The sequence below is a fragment of the Pogona vitticeps genome, chromosome 6 (assembly GCF_051106095.1).
Source record: "Pogona vitticeps strain Pit_001003342236 chromosome 6, PviZW2.1, whole genome shotgun sequence".
Lineage (NCBI taxonomy): Eukaryota > Metazoa > Chordata > Lepidosauria > Squamata > Agamidae > Pogona > Pogona vitticeps.
Window position 1 is genome coordinate 78,420,846 of NC_135788.1, and position 26,415 is coordinate 78,447,260.

Sequence of the window (26,415 nt, forward strand, 5' to 3'; positions counted from 1 at the left end):
TTCTCTGTTTCAACACACATGCTTACACACAAGCGCAGTTTGCAAATCAATGTATTTCCTTCTCCATCAAGTCAATGTGAAAAAAAACACATCCTGACATGCCTGGACAAACTCTCCTCCTCCCTACAATCCCAAATGCCTTTTTAAATGGAAAAGAGAAACGTGAACATGCACACACACACACACAAACACACACACACACATATATGCAGAGAAACAAAACTTCTGCGTTCATCCTGGTGTTTATTTATGTCAACGTTCCAGGAAGTGCTGTCACCTTCCTCATAAATCATCCTATTCCCATTAAGCCATCTAATGTTTTAGTTAATTCTGATCTGCGCTCGGCTGAAAAGTTGTCACATCAAGTCAGCTCTGTCTGAACTTCTTTTTAAAAAGGGAAAGACGTGGAGACAGAGGATAGATGAAAAGAAGGGATGTGGAAGAGGCCAGTGTCACCAAAGTGAGAAGCTGGGATCACATCTCTTATGTGTTGAAAATGAAGAGAAGACATAAAACTTCCAGTTTTTAAAAGGCTGCAGATGGAAGTTAGTTTTATTCTGAACAGTTTGGGAAACTTTTAAAGTAGATATGGAATGGTTATCAGAAGAATCTGGATTTGTTTGCTATAATCATTGTTATGCTAGTTGGGGGAAAGACTAGTGCTATAAAAAGATGAATGAGAAAGGAAGAAACAGCAGTCGCAAGAAAACGTGCGTGACTTAGAGCTGAGGTTCTCAGCTTCTACACACTCAAAGCCCCCAGGAGCATGGCACAGAGCCAGTCACATAATGATGGCTGGAAGGGGTGCAATTTGGCCTAATCGCCTGGCAATTACCAATATCATTTTATATCAATATCTAATCCCTCTTTGGAATTTGAACATTCTTTGCCAGAGTAATTTCCTTGTAGGAGAGGTTTTCATGGTTTAGCTCTTGTCAAACACAATATAGGTAGTGAAGGTATTATGATTCAGTCTCCTCGGTAGAGGCAACTTTTGCTAATAATGGATTATTTATATAGAAAGGACCTTTAATATTCTTTTCATCCCCCCTAGAAATACTCGTGAAATAATTCTTCCTCATCTTTTTTAACTTAGTCTCCTCTTCTCCTCCTTTCACACTTAAGTCATTCCCTCACTGGCACTTTCTCTTATTCTTTCTTCTTATAATTTATAATTTTGAACATTCACCTCTTGTACAAGGTTCTTCTTTCTTCTGGTAACGTTCCACATCATTGCAAATGATTTGGATGCAGATGATACCAAACAGGGACAAGTAGCTAATGCTTTAGAAGAAACAAGCTTCAATACAATACCTTAACATATTAGAAAAGTGGGCAAAAAGTACAAACTGGCTGAAACCCTGTTGCATTGTTAGATTTCTACTGGCAATTAATGAGTCTCTCCTGGTATTCTCAGCCATGCACCAAACCAATTGGCACTTGCACCTCCAAGAATCCCAGCAATCTGTTAATCGCCATCCACATGTGTAACAAAACAACTGAATTTCAGACAATAAGTTTCAACAGTAAAAAAAATTTAAAAAGGAACGTTCAACATGTAGGCAGGAAAAATCAGAAATGCAAATATAAGGTGAATGACAGCTGGATTCAGAGTACTATGTGTGAAAAAGGTCTGGGAGTCTTTGTATATTGCAAGCTAAATTGAGTCAGCAATGTAATGCGGCTGGAAAAAAAATGCAATAGTAGGCTTCATCAACAGAAGTAATGTGCCCAGATCACTATCATCTTTGAACTGCAGAGCCAGACGGGACACTATGAAATCCAGCCCCATCAAGGAGGCACCCTGGGGAATCGAACTCCAGATACTTAGACCACTGAGCTATCCAGCAGTCATCAAGGGAAATAATTGGACTGGTCTATTTTGCTTTGGTCAAACCTCACCTGGAATACAGTACTATGTTTTGTGCAGCAGAGTTTAAGAAGAGAATCTAGGGTGGTAACATCTTTCTACTAAACCCCAAAGACATTATCAAAAGGCAAGCTTTCAGGTCCTTTGGATCTTTTAATCAGGCTGGGCACTGCAGAGTTTAGGTGAGGGAATTAAAGAAATATCCCCAAATCATCCTGGCTAAATACTACAGTGGCAGGATGTATAGTTAAAAGTTTCAAGACATAGACTGTAATGATTCTATAGAGGCTGCAATGTGTTAATACTCCCCTAGTGCAAAGCAGTTTGTAATTTAGTGAGTGACCTTGGAAATTGTTATGTGCCATCAAGCTGTTTATAACTTACGAGGACCCTATGAATTAACAACCTCCAAAGGTTATAACAATACTATAGTAGCCTGGGTTAGATACTGCAAAAAGGAGGGCATAGTTTCCTTTACTAATTCAATCCATCTCATGTTAAGTCTTCCTCTTCTCCTGAAGCCCTCAAGTTTTTGTAACATCAGTATCTTTTCCAGTCAGTGGCCAAAATACTATAGCATAAATTTCTCCCATATAAGGGCAATCATGTCACTCGTAAGAAAAATTGCTGCTTCCTTCTGGCTTACATGATTGCCTGTATCAGCTGTTGCTAGGCATGTTCAGATGATGTCATTGATGATGCACAGAGTGTGGCAGGATGCAAGAGTGAACTATACTCTTTTTGCCTGCTTTCTGCTTACACTTGTAAGGCCAACAATTGCAATGCAATTTATAAATTGTATTAATTTTTTTCTCTGAATTTAGTGCTATAGCACTAAACTGATACAGCACTAATTCAAATGCTTTCTGTATCTTGTCAGTTCAATACTATTTCACTTGCTAAATATTAAAAGGAGGGATCTGAATTCCAGTTTAAAAAAAAGTGGGTAAGAAGGTTATGATCTTGGCAGAATAGGATGAGGGAGAAGGACATGTTGTATGATGTGTGAACTCTTGAAATGCACCTTTCCTGCGGAATTAAACATTCTATGTGGACCATGACAATGATTGAAATGCCAGGGTGAAGTACAGAGAAGCTTATTATCAAGTTTACTGAACTACTATGTGGTCCCATCCTCAGTCAGAAGGTGCAGCAATAGCCCCAAGTGTTCACATATTTCCTTTACCTTGAACAGTCTGCTTCTTTTTTTATTTCATTTTTTAAAATGGCATTGCTTTTAAAGCAATACATTCTCAAGGAAAATTAGAAAATAAAACAATAAAATATGTGATAAAATTCACAATTATTCTTTCTTCTCCCTTCTTCCCATTCTCTTTCTTCTTCTTTCGAGCAAGCCGTTCTGTCTGCCACTCTCATTATCTATTATTTAACTGCAAGAGAGCTCAGTGGTTCAGGCATCTGCCTACGGAGCCAGACTTTGGGAGTTTGATTCCCCACTGGGCCCCCTTGACGGGGCGGACTTGATCCAGAGGGTCCCAGTTCTGCAATTCTGTTTCCTCCCACATTGTGGGTTGTAGCCTTCCTCTCTAACCAGCTCTCATTCCCACATGTCTGTACACTGTATATGTGGAAAGCTTCTGCTGTTATTAGTCCAGCTAGAAGACTACCATATAGATGTGGCACAGGATGTTCAGGCAAAGAGGCACCGGGCAGAGTGTGGCAGTGAAACGTATCCCAAGGGGGATGGAAATCCATGCATTGGCCCAGTCCCTTTGAGAAATGCTGATTTAAGAGCAAACATATCAACAACAAGCATAATTTACAACAGAGCTGACTTGTCAAACTGCAGTCTGCAGTTTTTTTGGTTTGAGGGTGGCAGCCAAGATGAATTAAAGTCTCAACATAGTGAACTGTAAAGATATACACTATGCACCTTCACACTCTGCAGTAACCTGCTACACAAGCATTAACTTACTGACATTTAATAGCTACCATCAATTAAACTGCTCTTCAGAGGTCTAACATAATCTTAAAAACAGCCCTAAGCAGGCACTTAGAATCATCCCAACTACGAATGAATGAAAACACATAAAGATATCTAAATTAATCCTTCCTCCAGCAGAGCACCAACTTTAATAGCTGCAACTATGAGTATTACTGGAATAAATTAGAGTGTTATTTTATTGATTTATTTAATTTTGAAGGTCTAGCTAGCATATATTGTTTTCTTTATGGTATTAATTTGGAATGGTGAGAAGCTATTATGTTCTGAAGCACTCTGACAGCATAATACTATGTTCAGAGTTAACAGCATGCAGAATAGGTAATGAAGCTGCATGTTTAGGAGTCTTATTGAGGTGCGATGCAGAGGCACTGAAGAAATATAACAAAATAAAAATAAATCAAACAACGACCTGATATGCATAGAAAGATTAGAAAGTAACAATTTTAGTGGATCAACTTATGTCAGAAGATAGTTCATTATTAGTCACATAACCTGAAGTTGTATGAGCAATGGTGGCCATTTTCAGCTGCCAAAATCCTTCAAATGTCAGCAATCCCTGCTGGCCAATCAGCAGGGAGACTGAACTGTTTGTTTGTTTGTTTATAGGTCACTTATGTTCCCCTTTTAAAAAACCCTGAATGAGCTAGAGAGTGGCTTGCGGATACAGACCAAAGCTCTGATCTCCTTTAGGAGCACACACAACAAGTGCTTGTTGGAGTGACAGTTAGCTCACAATATTCTGAAGAAAGGGAAGGGAAGAGGATGAACATGGAAACAAAGCCAATCAGGATAATTATGAAAATAAAGATGTTAGCTATTTCCACCTTTGAGTGAGATCACCTTATTAAGGAGAAAGCAAAATAGAAATAAAAAGTTTTAAAGAGACAAAAATGCAGTGGTACCTTAAAGACTAACTTTTATATTTTTAAGGTTTCTTAATCCCCTGTTCCCATGTCACTGGGTCCCAAAACAGGGCCCACGATGAGACAAGCAACAATTGCACATTAACATATGATGTAATTAATAATGAACTCGCTTCTGTTACTCTTCCATTGTTATTTTATGACAGAGGTTCTCACATTCTTCACGGTGCTATCACCACAATGCCTCTCCTGCCAACCAACTATGACATCTGTATTTTGATATCTATATTTTGAAACCATATATAAATATTTGCCATGTTAAATCTTTCTTACGTCTGATGAAATGGACATGTCCATGAAAGCTCACTTAAAAAATATTAAAGTTAGTATTTAAGGTACCACCATATTTTTGTCTTTTTTAAAACGTTTAATTTCTATTTTGCTTTTACCTCTAATGCTTGCACAGACTAGCACAGCTATCCCTTCCACAACTATTACTAAGGAGAGACACCTCTGGGAATGTTGCCATTGCATCTCGTACCTCCCAGGGACCCTCGTATTCATTTGCATCTCACAATGGGAGTGGCAGGTTTGCCCTTTTGACAATGCTTTAAGCAGGAGAAGATAACTCTTGGCCCCACATGCAAATGGAGAATAAGTGTATACTTTTTTGTACACTCCCTAATGTAAAAGATGCTTTTGAAGAAATATCAGTAATCTAATATGTGCAGGTGGCATCATATTACTGGCAGAGAGCAGCAATGATCTGAAGTGACTCCTGATTAAATGAGAGAAGTGGGAAAGCAGGGTTGCAGTTGAATACTAAGACAAAAATCATTTCTACAAAAGGATTACATCACTTTAATGTTGACAGTGAGGAAATCAAAATTGTTAAACATTTTCTGTGTCTCAGTTCAGACTTCAGTCCAGAGAGTGCAGTCAAGAAATCAGAAGGAGAATCAGACTTGGAAGGCCAGCTATGAAGGCAGTAGAAAAGATCTTAAGGTGCAAGGATGTGTAACTAGAGGCCAAAACGAACATCATCTATATGATGTTCCTTATTGCTATGTAGGAGTGTAAAAGATGGACGGTGAAAAAAACTGACAGGAGAAAAAATCATTTTAAATGTGGTATTGGAAGAGAGCTTTGCAGATATCATGGACCTCCAGACACACAAGTAAGTGAATTCTACAAAAACGAATAAAGAGAGGATATTGTAGTGGGTACTGAGAAAATAGGTCTCATTGGAAAATACAGTAATGCTAGGAAAAGCTGAAGGCGTCAGGAAAAGAGGAAGTTAAAGTATGAGCTGGATTGATTCAACAAAGGAAGACACAGTCTTAAAACTGTTGGAGCTGTGAAGAGCTATCCACAATAAGACTTTCTGGAAGTCACTAATTCATAGGGTTGCCTTAAGTTGAAAACAACTTAATGGCACACAACAACATTCATGTGAAACTTAACATCCTTGGTTCATTGAGAAGAAGCAACAGATTTCTTCCATTCCTGCCAAGAAATGGAAAAGTTTTTGGCAGTTCTATTTTTAAGGAAACATAATTGTAAATGCACATAACCTAAGAAGCCTGCACATATTTGTCAGCCATTTTGCAGCTGTAGTCTCATCTTAAAGACCTGCCTTTCTTGAAAAAATCCAAATTCTGACAAACAGATAATAAGGTATGGCAGCACTATCTCTCCAGCAAATTGTCAGTGAGTGGCATTCACTAGAATTTCTGAATTTGCTCTTAACTCAAGTCACATGACGTCAAATGAGGCTGAGCTGAATGGGTCTGTTTTCTGATGCATCCATGTAGAATTAAATTTATTTTTAGTGGGTGTGTATACCTTTTTCTTGTACTGAATTTTTAACTTTTGTAAGGTGCCCAGAGAAGGTTATTCTGTTATTGTTTTTAAGGAGGTAAATATTGTATGAATAAACAAGGGAGTGCTGCACTGAGGCAGTGCATGTCTTTGTCCGTAGCCTTTCCCACAAAGTTTGGCTGATGCAGGAAGGTGTGATAGCAGCAGTTTCCACCAAGCTGTCTCCACTTCTCAACCCTTTGCCTCACCCTCACATCCTGCAAACTGAGGTCTCCCGAATCCAATCCTCTTGCCACCTAGACCAAATAATCTTTTTTTTGAAAAAGCTGCATGAGTCTTCTCTGTAGTTTCAACTGTTGGCAGATATAACATCCTGCATAACATTTCCTTCTTCGGTTTGGATCTCATCTGGCTGTGTTACGCATTTTCAAAAAGCACCTGGATCGTGGTGCTGGATCCAATCTTTGTCTCTTGAAAGCAGCTTGTTTGGACAGAACAATATTTCCACACCGCAGCTATTGTGTGAAATTCTAGGCCTGGGACGTCTTCCTTCCTATGCTTTAAATCTGTTAACAACAGGCAAGTCATTGTTTTGGAATCTCAGCAAGCAATGTCATCTTTTTGCTTCACAGCTGGTCCATCAATGTTGTACAAAGCTACGTATACTAGCTGGACTTCTTCTCTCTCTCCCTCCATCACCCTTTCATGGTAAAAACATCTGAAAGAGCTTATCTTTTTGCCAGTGGGAAAACTAGGAGGAAAAACTGCAGACAGAAATCCCTAACACTGTATAAAATAAAGGAAGCTTTTATTGGCTGGGCTGAGGAAAAATATGTATAACCTTAATATTATTGTGCAGAAACAGATGGAATTCTTACTGATAAAGCTCAGAAAACAAGCATTCTGATAACATAATAATAATAATAATAATAATAATAATAATAATAATAATAATAATAATAATAATAATAATAATAATAATAATAATAATAATAATAATAATAATAATAATAATAATAACAACAACAACAACAGCAACAACAGCAACAACAACAACAACAACAACAACAACAACAACAACAATAACAATAACAATAACAATAACAATTAAATATGATTATTTTAATGTAATAAAGAAATGACTTAAGTAATTTCTCATATAAATAACGTTTTTATTATTAACTAACCAACATCTTGAACATGAACAGCCATATTTGTACAGATATTTTTAAAGCACCTCTTTTCATAAGGCTGATTCTTCCACTAACATTTACCATAAAGCCGTTTACAGCAGCAAATATATTGTGACATGGGATTCCACTTGAAGTCCTGTTTTACTTCAAATTCTGTGCATTCATACTATGCACAAAAGCATAGAGTAATGGAGTTGGAAGGGGCCTATAAGGCTATCAAGTCTAGCTTTCTGGTCCATGCAGGAATCAATCAATTGCTTCAGCAAACTCTGGGTCAATACTGGTGTAGCCTCGGTACCACGAAGCAACTGTTCTAGAACAACTCTAAGAATACTGCGTCAGAAGGATACAAAGATCCAAAGACCTCAGGAGTCAAATGGGTGAATACAGGGGAGTGCAGTCTAACTGTGTATTCTGGCCCCTGTTACATATCTCCTTATGTCAGAACATTGAGTAATTCATAGGAAACGAGTGCAGTTCTTTTGACACAGGTTTAATATCCATATAACTGGGTGCCTCATGAAGCTGTAAAGCCAATGTATTCTACTCCAGCCAGCGTTTCTGAACTAAGCACAAAAGTAAACCCACAGAAGGTTTGTTAGAGTACTCCAATACATTTAATCAGTATACACAAGATTACATGGAAACAGCCCAATTATATGCAAGTTAACTTGAGACTACATCTTGCTTAGTTTAATAGGACTTCTAGGGAAGTGAATACAGAACTGATATCCAACAACGGAATTTTATACACAGTGGCTGAAATCCAGTAGTAAATCACAGCAAGAGTAAGTCCACTGAATCAATGGAATTTCTGGAAGCATTGATTTGCCAAATCCTTGCTGATTCCGTGGGTCTATTCTAACTGCAACGTACTACGGCATTTCAGCCATAATGTGCCCAAACCTACTAAAATCAGCTGGCTTAGATGCACCAAACAGTGCATAGGTTCAATCCTATATACGTACCCTTATCTGGGCACAAATAAGTGGGAATTGATTTCAAGAAATTTTATGCATGATTAGGCTGTAAATCTTTTTAAAGCAAAGATTTGAAGTCCAAATACAATAACCCAATACAGTTCCTTCATTACCCAATCTATACAGAAATACCTCCTTCAGTCAATCCATGATCAATACACCATTTCCAGTCAGGGAAATGTTCACAAGATTCATTCCTTCTGTACCTTCCAGCAACCTTTTTGTGTAGCTTCCTGTTCAGTTGTGTGTTTAAGCCCTACAATTGATTTATATTGTCCATTTTATAAACAATTGAAGCCCTTGGCAGAAGGAAGATTCAGTTACACTGCTATGAATTAAAGACATACTGTCAACAAGCAATGAATGTTCATAAGAGATAAAACTGGCAAGTGCAAACTTTGAAACAAATATTAAGAAGAACTCATGCAAAGCTGATGGTTACACTGGAAGAACAGCAATGGTTTACAGTTAGTTTTGTTATTATAAAAAACTCCGCCCACCCACCACAAAATTAAGCATAAATATTTTCCAAAGTTCTCATAAGGATTTTGCAGTTTATTATACACTTTAAAAAACAATGGCTAAGAGTGAAAATGAAGAAAAGCCAACCCAGGCAGGATATGATAATACTGTAAAAATAAATCCACAACAAAGGCGAATAAGAACAGAAGCGTCAACTTTCAGAAATAGACTGGTGTCCATTTTTAATAAAAGTACTAAAATAGTGCATAAATGGCACCTTGATCTGTGAAGTTATTCAGGTTTGTGGGAGGATTTTCACTGACACGCTGGCGGGTGTGTGGGGCAGAAGGAAATACAGCATATGGAGGTACTGTTCCAAAGTAAGCAGTTTTTGGAATGAAGTAATAAACTCTTGCTGAAATCCTGTTGTTTAGTGTAGCAAGTCAAAAGGAGAGTAAGCCCACTAAATTAGTAAGGATTTGATAAGTTCCACTGTGTCAATGTGTCTACCCTAGTTGCAGATTACTATACTAAGCAACAGGATTTCAGCCAATGTGTCTGAAATTACACAAGTATACAGAAATTTGGGGCTTTCTCACTACTGCATGTGTTCATGGGAAAACCCAAAGGGCTATATTTGATAACCTTTTTGCTCATAGTAGCAAGATTATAAATTGTTTATAAACTGATGTTTTAAAGTGATTTTGATGTCATCTCTTGGCTTAAAAGATCTGGCAGTTAGCCCTTATGGAGAATCTAGCAAGCAAATCAAGGATAGTAAGAGGTTCCAGGGGAAAAAAATCAGAAAAGGGCCGTGTGGTTTTTATATATTTAGTGGCTTAATAAAAATATCACCTGCTCATCCATTTGGATAGTAAGAGGTACAAATCAAAAAGATAAATTCATAGCAAGTCCGACTTCCATTTATTTGCTCAATTTGTAAGCAGAGCCAGCACAGGGCTTGGCCTCCTAATTAACCAATTTTATTTATTGAAAGACACATTTTAAATGCCTCAGACTTCATTTCCTCTCTAGGCATAGGATTGGCTACACCTTCAGTGGGAACAGATGGTTTTGCTTAACTGAATTATTGTCTAGCTCTGTCTGGCATTACAGTTTTAGTTGCTTCTCTTCTTTATGTTTTATGAAATAACTATTTTTAAAAAATAGGACAGAGCTCATTTACACATTCTATTTAATCCTGTTTAAGAGGTGCTTCTGTAGCCCAATAATTCATGTTAGTTTAACATACCCACATGATGTTACTGCAGAATCTCTCCCTTCTCCCCACTTCTCTTTCCTTCTGCTTCTGGAGTATTTTGCCATGTTTGTGATTGATTGATTGATTGATTGATTGATTGATTGATTGATTGATTGATTGATTGATTGATTGATTGATTGATTGATTGATTGATTGATTGATTGATTTGGCATCTCAGGTTGCTTAAGCCATGTCAATTCCTTTGTCTCAGGTCCTACAGGGGTGTGTACAATTAGAACTCACCTCAAATCAGCTGCTGTCAGTTTTGAAAATGTTCTCTCTAGAACAGTGGTCCCCAACTTTGGGTGTCCAGATGTTCTTAGACTTCAACTCCCAGAAATCCTGGTCAACAGAGGTGGTGGTGAAGGCTTGAGGACCATTGCTCTAGAATACAGCAAAGGAGAAAGGCAAGAAATTACCCTCCCCTTACCTACTTGCCATTATCTGGAAAGCTAGTCAGTTTCACCAGAAAGTAAAAAGAGGTTGCTAAATGTGAACCTTCCCCAGCAGGGCTGCCTCTTGCCCTCTGCTTCATTTACATCATTTGCAGATCTTTCTTTGGAGTTTTGTTTTCTGCTTCTTTCCTTCCATTTCGTCTCCTTCGAATTCTGAAGGAATTCTTCAATCTCCCTTTGTCTATAAAAGGGCAGGGCTTGTGCCTATCCCTTCCAACAGTTGGGGTCAGGGCAGAAAATGGGGAGGGCATGAGAGGGAAGCAGAGGACAGTTGGAGGAGGAAGGAAGAAGACCTGTTAATGTAGAAGCTCAACTTGGACCGCATTCAAGGAAAAATTATATGTCTGAATCCTTGGAGTGAGTTATTCTAGACCTAGTGGGGAAAGGGATCACAATTCCAACACACATCAATCTAAGCAGCATACCTCATTTGGATGAACCTTAGATAAGTCCAAAATAATGGTGGATAATACTTGTTCTAGGCTACTAGGATCTCACAGAAGGAAGTTAGTTTTTGGATCTTACAGGTCCTTCATCACACTGAGCATTACAAAGTGGGGGAGGGGTGGAGAAAGGATGGGAAAGTTACAAAAATTATGGTCTGGTGCAGGGTTCAAGCTCTTCTTGTTCAAAGAAAGTTTAAAAATTGAGTTTACAACTTCGCAGAGCCAGCTTGGGGTAACAGCTTTCAAGTTCCACCCCAAGCTATGCCAATGCAATTGTTCTTCCCAGTCTTGGTGAACAACACTGTTTCACTCTTCCACTGTCCCGTGACTTCTTTTCAGTTGGGAACAGAGACATACAGAAAGGTGACAAACTCCACATCAAGCAAAGTTGGGATAAAATTTACACACTAAGTAGATCCATTGCAGCCAAACTGAAAGTATGCTTAGTGGTAATGTAGATAATCTATGATTAACACTAAAAGCATGTAAAAATTGGAGAGACATGACTGGCATAGTCTTTCATGTTCAAGAAATCAGGAAATCCTTTAAAGGAATCCTGTGATAAATTCCTGACAACCAGGCTCTGACACAAACACGCAATCAGGCCCTCAAGGATTTTCTTCTAATGACAGATTTCCCCTCCCCCAATTATAGATTATCCATAACATCTGTTTTTGCCCTAAAATGGCTAGGCTTAAAGGCAGAGGGGATAACTACATGTTATGCAGCAATGTGTCTTATCAGTGATAGGAACAGCTTCTTTCCCTTCTTTTCCTTTTCTGCAAAGCGAAAAAAAAAAAGGTACTGAAGAAGGGAGAGATCAGAGTGAAAACATGGAGGTTGAGGAGAATGCTTGACCATTCCAGATACACATTATTTTTCCTTTGTATCAAAAGTACTACAACAGTGTTTCTGGAGTGGAAGGATCAGCAAATAGGGCACTATTGTGGCCCAGAAGATGACCAGATGTTTTCACAGTCCTCACATTCTTTCCGAAGTCTTCTTCATTTCTCCATTTCTGCTTTATCTTTGGATTTGTATAAGAGGAGGAAATTGGCCTGGTTTTGTGTTCAAGTTTCAAATTACATAAGAGGAAGCTGTGAATGCATGTGGCAACCTCTGTCTCCCCACTCTCAATGTCCCCATGTTACTGAAGAAGGCCTGCACTGAAACTGTAGTCCCCTTTAATTGAACCAAGTGACAGAGCTCCACATAGTCTGCAACCTGCCTTCGGAGGGTTGCCACTGGAATGGAGCTTTGCCATCATGTTCCACAGTCACAGCTTTGTAGACCTTTCCTGTCAAAATTGAATGATGAGGCTTAGCCACAGATCCCTGGTCTTTCTTTACACAAGGGTGAGCAATCTCAGATCTTCTGGGAGACAGTTTTCTGCCCCAAGAGCCCTGTGAGGGTTGCGTGGGTCAAGCAGAAAAGGAGACAACTGAAACTTGAAGTGGCCAGAAATCCCGTTGCAGTTGTGAAAAAAATAGGTAATTTGGGTGTGCTAAGCATTGGAAGGGGGTGTTATTGAGACTTATTTCAAGGGAGAATCATTGATCCTGGAGGCTTCCAGAAGTGGTGATTCACCTTTTCTTCCCGGGCAAAACTCATTTGTTTAGAGGGGAGGCTGACATTGTGATGAGACCAACCACCATAATTGTTGTAAGCCGCCCAGAGACCTTTGGCTAGAGTGGGCGGTATATAAGATAAATAAATAAATAAATAAATAAATAAATAAATAAATAAATAAATAAATAAATAAATAAATAAATAAATAAATAAATAAATAAATATAAAGCTATTTGCGGCAGGGGCCCTGTTTTCCTCCACCTCTGCTCTATACCATCTGAAAGTGGACACTCAATAAGGGCTAGTAATGGAGCAGTGTGGAGGAGACAAACAGCAAGCAGAACAAGAGCGAAGCACTGCTTCTTCCCATTGCTACTGCTTTGCTTTCAATTCCTTTTCTGCTTCTGGAGATGGCTTGGCTCATAATTTCACACAGCATCAGGGATGATGCCTGCTTGCGCTCCTTACATTTTATACTACACTAGAGGAGGGCATAGCTAATTGGCAACTTTACCAGAAAAGAGCACTCCTGCTAAGTCAGTGGCAGGCAATTTTGGTGGGGCTGGTGGTCAAATGTTCACCCTTTAACCTCCCTGTGGACCACACCACAAACCAAGCCCAGATATGGTCCAAAATAGGGCAGAAGTGACTAGATGTCCACTTCTAGGGTTTTCTGGTGGGTTTTTTTTCTTGTTTGTTTGTTTTGGTTCAGTTTTTTTTTTTTCAAGACATAAGGGCCTTCAAATCAACCAAATTTGAAGCACAGCTTCAGGATACTGCTGGATTCATTGCTGAGCCTGGATGCCCAGGTTTTGGCAGTGAACAGGAGTGCCTTTGCACAATTAAAATTAGTGTGCCAGCTGTATTTGTTCATGGACAGGTCTGATCTGGCCATGGTGACACATGCTTTAGTTACACCCCAGCTGGATTATTGTAATATGCTCTGGAAGGGGCGGGGGCTGCCTCTAGAAAGTGTTTGGAAACTTCAGTGGGTTCAAAGTGTGGCTAATGGACTGCTAACTGGGGCTGGTCACAGGGACCACATAACCCCCCCCCCTTACAGCAGCTCCACTGGCTGCCAATCTCTTTGCAGGCACAATTCAAGGTGCTGGTTCTAACCTATAAAGCCTTGAATGGCTTGAGTCCAAGCTATTTCAAGGGCGACGTCTCCCTTTATGAGCCTGCATTGGTGTTAAGATCATCAGGAAAGGTTTTTCTCTCAGTCCCACCACCCTCACAGGTTTGTTTGGTGGGGGCACTGGAGATGGCCTTCTTTGTTGCTCCTCCTAGACTTGGGAACTCCCTCCCACAAGAGATCAGGCTGGTCCCATCTTTACTATCCTTTCGCAAGCAGGCAAGCACCTTCCTCTTCAGGCAAGCTTTCCCTTAATGACTAGCTGCTGAGTGGGGGTTTTAAATGGCTTGTTGTGCTGTACTGTTTTGAATGTGCTTTTGGTGTTGCTTTTGTTTACCATTTTTAGTGTGGTGTTTGTTTGATCCTTTTAAATATTTGTATATATACTGCTTTTAGCTTTAAATATTGCCTTTTAATGATGTAAGCCACTTTGGGTCCTTCTTAAAGAGAAAGGTAGGGTAAAAATATTCTGAACAAACAAACAAGATTTCAAGGAGAAGAGGGGCTGTAAGATCATTAGTGCAATATGACTTAACTAGCTCATTTCTATCAGGGAAGGCTCCAGTGACTTACTTACAACTACCTCAGCATTTTATTTATTCATTTATTCATTTATTTTGAGGTTTGAGGTTCCTAATTTGATTTTCTGTACCCAGTTCAAACTTGACAAGGAAGTTCGTCGCATCACAAGCTTCCATGTATATAAGCAATATATAAGCCCAACTGTGCCTTTGTTCTTTTCAGATAAGAGTGAAGATTGAATGAAATCTCCAAGCCACAAAGATTGTCCTCTAGGGTGACAGAGAAGGAACTTGTAGTATGCCTCCTTGTTACAGTGCTGGTCACATGCTGAATTTCTGCAATAAATTTGTTTGTATTGTAGTTAACAATACCTAATTTGGAGTCATTGTTCAGCTTCTGGTTCACCAAGGTAAGCAAGCTGATAGTCAGGAGAGTTGGATCTGTTGTAGCTTAGTCAAAGCTGACAGGAATTGCGGAACCTCAGCAGTGGTCCTATCACAACCCCTTCCACAGCGACCAGGAGACTGATTCAAAACAATGGCATGTTTGTTATAGGTCCTAATTAGTAGATGGAACCACCTGTTTCTGACTCATTCCAAGCCAAACAAGGTACTTCCTGGAGTCCTTCGTTTAGGAAGAGTGGAAGAATGTGACTCAGAAGTTGGAGAGAAAATCAGACAGTAAGTAGAAGGTGACATGGCAAGTCTGCCTGCGGGTGCCAGTCTGGGACCAAGCTAGTTTTCCAAATGCAAGAGTGATGTAAATGGCTCTTTCCTGTGACCAGTTGGTTACAGGAAAGTGCAAGTTACCCTTTTGCCTGCTTGTTTATGTACAGCCTAAGCTTTATGTACAACCCCTTCCATTCTAAGAAACAGCAAAATGAATGCCTTTCCCCATTCTTCCACAAAACGTTAGACCTGCCTCACTCTGCAAGGAGGAGAGAGTTTAAAAAGAGGTTCTTTAAATTTGTGGTCTGAGAAAGGGGTGTGAATTTTACATCTGCTTTTCTACAGTTTTCCTGCTTAGTTGAGCCTCAGATGGTGCGTTACTGCAATGCTTTAGCAGCTGCATTTATTCGTCATAGTTTTCCAGTTACGATCCAAGGAGCTATTTTTGACCCACTTCGTCCTTACTGGTCTGAGCCCAACATATCATAATCTGCTCTCCATTCTTTGTACCACCCCAGCCATTCTGAAAGCACCTGCTTGTCTATACTGTCCACAAACCTGATTTAATCCATGGTACCTACAGTATTAGTAGATACCCTACAAATATGGGTCTCTCTTTCCTTCTCATATTTGTTGGACTCCCATCAGCCCTTGCCAGACCAATGATGAGGGATGCTGGGAGCTGCAGTCCAATAACAACTGGAGAGATGTACTTTGCCCACTTTTGCCTTAGAAGTAATGACAGTGTCTAAAGGCTGTTTGGGGATGTCAAGTTACCAGGCTGGATGGATTTTGACAAGATATTAGATGTGCCACTCAGTGCCTATTTAGTTTACCAGGTGGCCCAGGTTCTGTACTTGCTTCCCCCCCCCCTTTTAAAAAAAGACAGTCTCCAGCCTTTACAGATTTGAAGATCAAAAGCAAAATGCACAGTCACTGTTTGGGCTAATTGTTTCACAAGTACAAACGAGCCTTTCCCTGCGATTAGCCAATGAGTGAAGCCATACACAGTTTAACAGCAACTCAGAGCTCTGCTAAATCAAAGACATATCGGTAAATGTTTCTACCAGCAAATGCTACATAGAAAACGGATGATCCGGAGCAAGCAATGCTGACTGGGAAATTTGGGAGCTGTAGTTCCAGGCAAAGGAACTTTCCAAAAATCTGATGGGATTACTATTATTGTATTTCCTGCTTTGGTACAAGGAGTTGAATGACTCTTGGGAATGCCATTCTAGAAGTCTCTGAGTCTCTGGACATATACATTCCACAGTCCTCTGGGAGTTTACCTGGTAGTCCAGTTGGGTACTGCCCTGAGGAAAAGAATTGGCCAAAAAAGGCAAGTAAGGGAATAAATTATTAGAAACTTCTGCATTTTGTAGTTGAGGTTGAACTCATGGTTGTTGTGAATATTAAATTTCTTGATAATGTGCTTTCTAAGGAACTAATTCTACATTTATTCTTCTTAGAGCAGGCTATGGCTCCTTGAACTGCTTATTCAAATATATTATATTAAATGGATCTCACATCTCAGTAGATGTGCATAGGAAGTTGATGTATTTGTATTTAGTGTATTGTTATATGTTATATGACATTGAGTCACCTCTGACATATGTAACGACCCCTTGAATGAGAAAATTCTAAAATTTCCTGTCCTCAGCAGCCTTCCTCGGCTCTTCTAAACTCAAACTGGGGGATTCTTTTAGGGAGTCAGGCCATCTCTTATTTGGTCTTCCTCTTTCCCTGTTGCCTTCCATCTTTCCCAGCATTATTGACTTTTCCAGAGAATCTTGCCTTCTCCTGATGTGCCCAAAGTAGGATAGCCTCGGTTTCAACTTTTTTGACCCCAGGGATAGTTCAGGCTTGATTTGCTCTAGGATCCACTTGTTTGTCTTTCTGGCAGACCAGGATACCCACAAGACTCCAGCACCATATTTCAAATGAATCAGTTTTATTCCTGTCGGCTTCATTCATTCATTAATTCCATTTCTATATTGCTCTATTAGCGTTATCACAACATACAATAAAATCACACAATAAAAACACTGTGTAATAAGTACTGCAAAATACAATGAAGTACAATAAACTCTGTTGCTAACTAAAACAATGAACATACAGTACCTTTAAACAGAAATACACAAATTGAAATCCATTTGGGCATCTCAAGTCAATATTCACCGCTTGTAGAAGACAGCTTTATATAATTCTGTCTAAACTGGCTTCCTAAAAACTAAGAGTGACGGTGCCTGGCAAATCTTTGTAAGAAGCTTATTCCAGAGAGAAGAGGCCATAATCAAGAAAGGTCAGTTCCTAGTGTTGCCTTTTTTAGGCCACCTTGGTTGTTACAATTCTGAACTTGAAGGATTGTGAGGAGTATATGGGATGGGTACCTATTTTGTAGGAGAGACATTCTGCCAAATATTGAGGTCCCAAACCTTTAAGCGCTTCATAGGTACAGTACAACCAGCACTTTATACTGAGCACAGAACCTAACAGAGAGCCAATGAAGGTGTGCCACAACTGGGGATATGTGTTCATATATGCGGGTACTTGTAATCTGTCTGGCTGCCACATTTGGGATTTGCTGAAGTTTCCACACTGACTTCAAGGGCAGCCCTGTGTAGAGAGTGTTACAATAGTCTATTTTAGAGAATACAAACAAATGAACCACTGTTTTAGGCGTTTCTTTTCCAGGTTGGGGCATAGCTGGGCAATTGACCAAGTTGACAGATAAAAAGCACTTTCTTGGACTACAATTTCTAGACTCCCTCAGCCAACATGGTCAGTGGCTATTCTGGATGGTGTTAAACCAAAAAGGTATTTTTCAAGTTCTGCTATGAATCTGATTCCTTACTACAATATGCCCTATAACAGTGGGGGAAAACTGCAGCTAATGGGAGATAGGGTAGAAGTAATGCAATGTTGAAAAATACTGGCAGAATAACCATGCAACAATGAATATACCTAACTTGTGCAATAAGTAAAAAATGTGTATTGACATGTATAATATACAAGGATGTTTGCAGGCAAGGTTGCCTAACAATGGTTGTCTAATATGCAAAACAGGCTGCCCAGATCTGGAGAACTGGAATAAAAGCAATGTCACTCAGATTATACATTTTGGTAAGTGCATATTTCCTTCTCACATACCACCATCCCTGCAGCAAATCTTTCAGTGATTGGTGTCTGACAAATCAGATATGCTAACAAAGCCACACTATCTTGCTACTTACTAATTACAATACACAAGCAGCTAATTTACATCATGTGTTTAAGGCAAGCTCATTGTTCAAATAAACATTCTTCCTTTTAGAGATACCCTGCTTCTAGACACAGGATCAGTGTCTCCTCTGGTGAGGCCCTTCATCCCCATACTTCCCAGGAGAGCTGTAAAATCATTCTGGTTTGTTGATAGTTAGTAGCCGGGACTAAGCAGGTTTATAGTAACTTTAATTAAATCAGCTGCTCTATCTTCCTTCCATGCTTTGTGTTACTTTTAATATTTCCATCTTGCAAAAAAAATTGGAAAGAGGAGACTCAGAAAATAAACTGAACTAATTTGAGATTGTTCCTTTAAATCAGCAATACTGGTGCATTAGCAGAGTTCTGGCGTTTAAAAAGTAAGCTGGGAAAGGGACTGACTTGTTCATGATGCATCCTTTCTCTGAGGCAGAATAACATGAACAAAATTGGTGCCATAATCCTGTCTTATGGAATCGTATGTTTTTCTAACCGCTAACCAGGTTCTCTGGACATAGTTATACATTTGTTTTCATTTATCAGCTTACCAGCAGAAAACCTCGCAGCGCATAAGCCTTTTCAGAGTTTCCATGGTTTCAACAAGGCTTACTTCGAGGTAAGTGGGTATAATAAAATAAATAAATGGGGGGGGGGGAAATGTAAGATTGCAGTCTTCCAGATATTTCCACTGAATGGATGCAGTACTCCTTAGGGAGAGCTTTACTGGTGGTTGCCTTCAGGCATGCAAGACAGTGCCTTGTCGCAGGCAAACGAACGAAAGATTAAATCAAGTTTTTTTAAAAAATGGTAAAGAACAAAGCAACCATTCAGAAATGAAATTTTACTAAAAATAAAAGAAATACTGAACACTCACTAAATAATAATTTTTTAAAAAACAAAACAGTTGGTTTAAGAATGGAGTTAAGACTACCGCACATTGGCTCAAACACAAAGCCAGGAAATTAGAAACTAAGGCTGATGTAATCAATGTGCTCTTCCCCGATCAGCAATGACAGTGCAGGGCATCACAAACTATGCTTGCTTATAGCTCACACATGATGTACCCCAGAGCTCAGCATGCAAATTTTTTTTAAAAAAGAAACATGTTGCATTACTCATTACTTCTTGGCAGCTGAGTTGCCAGTAACATTGTTTCCACTGTGTGTGTAATTTGTTTTGTTCAGAGTTAATGTGCAAAGAAGTATCCTCTTGCTTCCTTTAGTGGCCAATTCAGACACTGTACTTTGGAAATAATTAGAAAGATACAGAAGAGAGACCTAAAAGTTCCCTTGCCATTTAGGACTGATAAACAAATGGCATAAAATCTGAAAAGTCACTGCCAAATGCTTCTAAAAATCACTTTGAAGCCCTTAAAAAAGTAACATTTGAAACTAATGAAACATTATTTGTTACATCTAAAAGTAACTATAACTACTTATCAAATTACTTTTGCTATACTTTTATAACTATATATGTTACTCACTACAAAGAAAGCAAATAGTTACAAGTAACCATGGGGTCATCCAGCTGGAGCCTTTGTCTCCCCATCCCTTTGCACTGCTCATGCCACTTGGAGGCTCATGAGCTCAGACCTTACCGAGGTTTCTGCCCCACATGTGTATTCAGAACTGAAGTTTTCTTTTAGAAAACAGCCACACTTCAAGCTATGGTTCTCCAATATGCTTCAGAAAATATAATTTCTATTTTTGTTTTGTTTTCTCATTTTTGCAGGTTAGTGCTAAATTGAAATTTTTCTCATGGGAGAAGTTTGGAAAGCTGATATCTTTAAAAATGACTGTTTAAAAAACTTCTTAAGAAAACATAGAAATGCTCCATCTAAATGAGCTCTATCTTACTTGTAACTAGTTACTGCCAATTTTGGATACACCCACATTTTTCTTTGATCTTTTAAGATTAATAAGGATAGAATGGGGTCACGAAGAGTGAATGAAGAGTGAAGAGGATAGAATGGGGTCACGAAGACCCCCTTCGTGGGGTCACGAAGAGTCGGACATGACTAAACGACTAAACAACAACAACAAGTATAGAGACCCTGGGGCCTGGAAAGAACTCAATCGTGATCCTGTGTCACCTTATGAAGCACCTTGTTCCATCACTAGAAGACTCTGCCTATGGGTCGATCCATGCCTGTTCACTGCCTTCACTATTCTAATGGTGGGATATATGTCGCATTACAGCAGTGCCCCCTCAACACAGCTTAAAAACTGATTAAATGTTTTCCCAAGGGGATGCACGCACCAACCCAAAAACCATGTGAATGCTCCGTAACATTAAGCTGAATTCAAAACCCCCAATCCATCACCCAATTTATTTCATTACTGTAAAGTCATCTTTAGGCTGGTGACTCAGCTTTGATCATTCCACACTGGGAGAAGTGCTAGGAGTCTAGACTTCTAACGTTATTAGTAATATTACTCTTAGCTTCCCTCAGAACATAAAAGTCTGGATCCAAGAGGAAAATCACAAAAATAGCAGAGGCATATTTGTATTAAAGATCTGTTTACAGATAAACAACAGCTGACAGATAAAACAATATTATCAGGACGATATCTTCCTCCAACCAAAAAGAAGCCATGTGCTTCAATATAGGAAAGGGGTGGTGGTTACTCTCTGAGTGACCAGCAGCCCTTTGGCCACGGAGACAATTAAATCTAGGGATGAGAGCTGAAAGCTGTTAACTCTGGTGCTTATTCTACAGAGCTGCACACTCCATTTCAAACTTTGCTTTATGTCTCTACATCTGGCCATGTTCTTGATCACAATACTGTACATTGTTATGTCAACAACACTGTTTTAGTCTGGAGGGGGGGCAAATAACTTCTTCGTTTTCCTCAGTTAATTCCAAGCATACTAGTTCTGAGACAGACCACAATTTCCTCCAGCTTCTTGCATTTGTATTAACTTCAAATACAGTGGTGCCTCACTTAACAATTTTAATTGGTTCAAAAAAACACATTCCTATGGGAAAACATTGCTAAGCAAAACGCGTTTTCCTATAGAGATGCAATGAAAACCAGATAATCCGTTCCAATGGGAACGGATTACCGTCCTTAAGCGAAAATTGCCATAGGAAACATCGCTAAGCGAAACGCGTTTCCCCCATTGGAATGCATTGAATAGGTTTCAATGCATTTCAATGGTTTTGACAGGTCCATTTTCACTATTTTTAAAGTGTCTTAAAATGTTCAAAAACTGTTTAAAATGCTTGGAATCGTTAGTGCACCTTGTAAAACCATTGCAAACTTAATTTGGCTTTGTTCCGAGTCTTCGTTAATTTTTGGTGAATTTCCCCCCCCCATTGGAATGCGTTGAACTGTAGGTTTGACAGCTGTCAAAAAGAGGAGCTGGATTTACAAGGTGCACTAACAATTCCAAGCATTTTAAACAGTTTTTGAACATTTTAAGACACATTTAAAATAGTGAAAACCGACATTGCTAAGCGAAACAGGGGGACCTAAACTGTCATCGCTAAGAGAAGCAAGGTTCCGAACATCACTATGCGAAATTTCCCCATTGGAAACATCACTAAACGGAGTGCAAAATCGCTCCAAAAACCTAATCGCTAAGCAAATACATCGTTAAATGAGGCAATCGCTAAGCGAGGCACCACTGTATATGGGTAGAACCATCTTTGTAACAATGAAGCACCAAAAAAAAATGCCACTTTGAATGATTAATATGTATTTGTTTGTAAACAGAGCCTTTAATGGTTTCAGCAATCTGCCATTGTTGGCACTTCAGCTGGTCAGAAGAACAGAACCTGGAAGAACCTGTTCAAAAAATCACATCAGAAAGGACATTGCCATGGCAACTAAAATATCTAAGCTGTAAGCTGCTTAGATGCTTCCCATGTGTTTATAAATAACAACTTTTTCAAAAGTACACTTATATGGTTTTTTCTCTGTGGGGCATATTGTGGCCAAACAGACCTCTCCCATTAAAGATCAGGTAGCCATCTTTCACTGTTAAAAGGAAAGGAACATGAACAATGTAGCATCAAATTACACTTTAAATTTTGCATGGGCTATGGATAAAAATATAAGGAAATGGGAGGGATGGCCATCTGGAGGTCACGGAGTTGGAAAAGGTTCTAGATTGACTCTCAGTTTAAAATATTATGGCTTTAACTTCTAGCAAGGCAGCTTCACTAAGATTAAACATAATTGTCTTATAATTTGCTAGACTTGAATTCTTTGCCTAGAAATTGCCCCTAAATATATTCCGGATCCGATATCATACAATCTTCTGGGTAAACTGTAACAATCATAGACTGATGGTGCTGTTATCTATTGTAGTCTGTGACTTTGGAAACAAATAGGCACATCTTAAAGGGATGATTAAAAGGCTAAGAGTAGAAAGATGCAAAAACAGCCCAAAAATCTTTCGAAATATATAAGAGTGCCAAAGATGATTATGAAAAGAAGCAGATGTGCTTACTTGGAATAGATTCAACCATAAAGCCTATACCAACCACTTATAGAAAGAAGGTTGCTATGTAGGTCCAAAACAGATTTCTCTGAAAGTGTGGTGAATTAACAACGTAACAGGTCAAAATATTTACTTGTGGTGCACACTTCACTATTGCTCTCCACAGCAGCAAAGAGGAGTAATTTCAAGCCTCTCATTGAAGCATCCACAATATTTTCTAGGTCATTGACCAGACTTAAAATGGTATGTGCTTAAAGATTTATCTGATTTAAAAAGATTACTGTTTGCTCCCGTGGCCCTCACTGATTTATACATATTAGTCTTGCGAAATGTTTTGTCGTCTTAATATATGAGGAGACATGCTAAATACTGTGGTGCAGCATATATAGCAGTACACAACACTGCAAACAGTATAAAAACAAATTCCCCCAGCCAGTTGACTTTATTTAGGTTCCAGTTTCAAACTTGAGGAGGGAGTAAACACGCAAAGAAACAATCACTGAACCTTCTTGTACTAATCTAGGAAGAAGGATCTTTGCCAGTAGCCAGACTATAAGCAGATGATAATTCGTTCTTCATTGTTTGTCTCAAAGAATCATCCGAGCCTTTTTGAACCGGTTTGATGCATCTTTCATGGGGATGATTATTTATTTTTAATATGGAAATGAGAGGTAGTGCTGGAAGATGAGACTCCCAAGTTAGAGAGTGTTTAATCAGCTAGTGTGGAAATAGTATAAATAGTGCTGTTCTTAATAAAATAACCAGACTAAAGACAAAAGGACCTCTAGGTGCTGATGTATTCAGAAACAAATGGAAATTCTGGAGCCTCTGACTCAGGACTACTGCTTTCTTCAAGTGCATGCTGACTGACAAAGGTGGTGTCACTGATCATACATTTAATGTCCTTTCACTGCTACCACTCATTGTCGTCGTCATCATGTGGTGGCAAGTCAATTCTGACTCGTGACAACTCTTTTTAGGGTTGCAGAATACTAAGCGGTTTACCTTTCCCTTCTTCCTGAGGTAGGCTGCATCAGAAAGTGTTTCTTCTTTCCTGACAAAATCCATCTTGCCATGAACTTTTGGATTTTAAGTTCTCCCCACTGGTACAGACCTGAAGAAATTGTGTTTTTATATATGAAAGCTTGTGTATTGTATGATTTTTTTTTACTGGTCTACAAAGGTATCACCTATTTTTACATTTGGATTTTTTAATCACATGGCTACACTTTATTTCTTCTGTCTGTCTCTCATGACTTTTCTCTTGTATTCAGACAATCACGAACTACAGATAATCAATACACGACAATTTTTAAAAACAGTGAAGTAATTAGATGTGTTTGCTACGACAGTAATTTCAATGGATGCTATTTTAAAATAATGTTTTCTCATTATGGATATACTGTAAACATAACAAAGCAATGAGAAATTCTTGCTCAGGCAATTGGTCCATTATCTAAGGCAGTGGTCCCCAACCTTGGGCCTCTAGATGTTCTTGGACTACAGCTCCCAGAAGCCTTCACCACCATCTCTGCTGGCCAGGGTTTCTGGGAGTTGAAGTCCAAGAACATCTGGAGGCCCAAGGCTGGGGACCACTGATCTAAGGCAGTGGTTCCCAAGCTTGGGTAACCCAGGTGTTCTTGGACTGCAGCTGCCAAAAACCTCAGCCAGCACCTCTAGCGTTGAAGGCATCTGGGACCTGCAGTCCAAGAACACCTGAGTTATCCAAAGTTGGAAACCACTGCTGTAAGGAATCTTTTTCATGTGCTGTTGGACACAAAATGTGCAGTTGGGGAAAATGTGTCACTGGAACCTGATAAATTGACCCTGATGCCTCGCTATTACAGCCATTACATTTTTTCCCCAAGTCCATCTCAAACAGTTTCCAACTGCATTTTTTTTAACTGCACATTTTTTCCAACTGCAGTTTTATTTCCATCTGCACATTTGTGTCTCACTGCTCATGAACAAAACAAAAGAAAACCCTTCTGTATCCTGTACAGCACAGGAGTGCCCTTTTAGTTAAATAAGCTGTCCCCCAATGTTTATTATATTTTTAAAAACCTCAGTATAAACCCCCAGAATTTATTGCTTTTAAATGGATACTTATTGAGCTACTGATGAAACACTTCGCTTCCATGATCCACTTGATGGGGTTTACAAATGATTCAAATTTTGCACCAGTCTCATGAAAATTTTCATGGCACTCTAATTGTTCTGGTTGAGGGATTCTTTTTAAAAATCACATTTCAAAACTCTGGTAACACTGAGCATGCATTCGCAATGCAATGCACACCCATTAAGATGATTCCTTCTACATGGAAAAAACTTGCACATCTTTTATGCTATACTGTTGGAGGAAATAAGTGATATGCTGGAAGGAGTGGCTTAGCCCTTCTGCTTATGACTTCTTGTCTCTTAATCTGCTTTATCCAGCTAATAAAATATAGTCCCAGGTGAATGTTTTTATGGTAAAAATATCAGGCAATCGCTGATATTTTTGCAGTATTCAAGTTGGTGGAAATCTCAACCTAGTGGTGAATGAGTCTTTTTCTTTCATTCCTTTGCAGCTCCAAATTCCAAAACGGGGCTCCAAATGCAGGAAAAGAAATCTGAATTCTCATGTAATTCAGTAATGCTCTAATGCAGTCGTCCCCAGCCTTGGGCCTCCAGATGTTCTTAGACTTCAATTCCCAGAAATCCTGGCCCGCAGAGGTGGTGGTGAGGGTTTCTGGGAGTTGTAAACATCAAGCATTAGAGCTTAAAGAAGAATATTAAAACAATACTAAAGAAATAATAGAGGCAAAATATAATTTTATAAAATTCTGAATAATTTATCTCGTAGAACATAAATCTGCATTATTAGCCTCAATTGACTATGATCCAGAACTGTGGACTGAAACCAAAGACCAGGAAGCATGCAAGAAGCTTTTATATTAATGAAACTCTTTAAATTGTGTAACAGATGAGAAGCAAAAGTAAAAGGTAACAGGACTAGAATCAGAATCCTAAAGGAACCTTTTCAGGAACTGGCATATACAGATGAAGATAACTATTATAATATCAGTGAACAGAAATAGAAGAGGAGAACAAAAAAAGGGGGAAAATAGATCTTGTCCATAAGAGCCAAGGAATCAGAAAAATATTTAAAACATGTTTAGGGCTGCTGAAAGATCTACAGAGGAATATACTGTATTTATTGACTGGGGTAAAATAAAGAGAAGTATACTGAAGAAGTACAGAGAAGAGAAGATGCAAATGTGACAGATTCCTCTGAGGAAGAAAAAAAAACCCCTGCAATTTTAGAAAGTAAAATAAAAGCCAATCTCAAACTAGTTGGAAAAAATAAATCACTAGGAGTTAGTGGGATATTTCTAGCTATAAATACTGCATCTATCAAAATCCTAATAAAAACATGTAAAAATCCCAAAGCCACCTAGAAAACAAACCAGTTTACAGTCTGGAAAGTTCAAAATGCATCTCAATCTAAAGAAAAAAAGACACCAAAATTACAT

General features: G+C 38.9%; 1 long non-coding RNA gene across 1 annotated transcript; it reads left to right on the forward strand.

Annotated features, from left to right (window-relative positions):
- The first annotated feature begins 14,302 nt into the window (after positions 1-14,302).
- Positions 14,303-24,812, forward strand: LOC110085085 (uncharacterized). The gene is made up of 2 exons (XR_013537189.1): positions 14,303-15,223; positions 18,995-24,812. It is a non-coding gene; the product is annotated as an uncharacterized LOC110085085 (long non-coding RNA).
- The last annotated feature ends 1,603 nt before the right edge of the window (positions 24,813-26,415 follow it).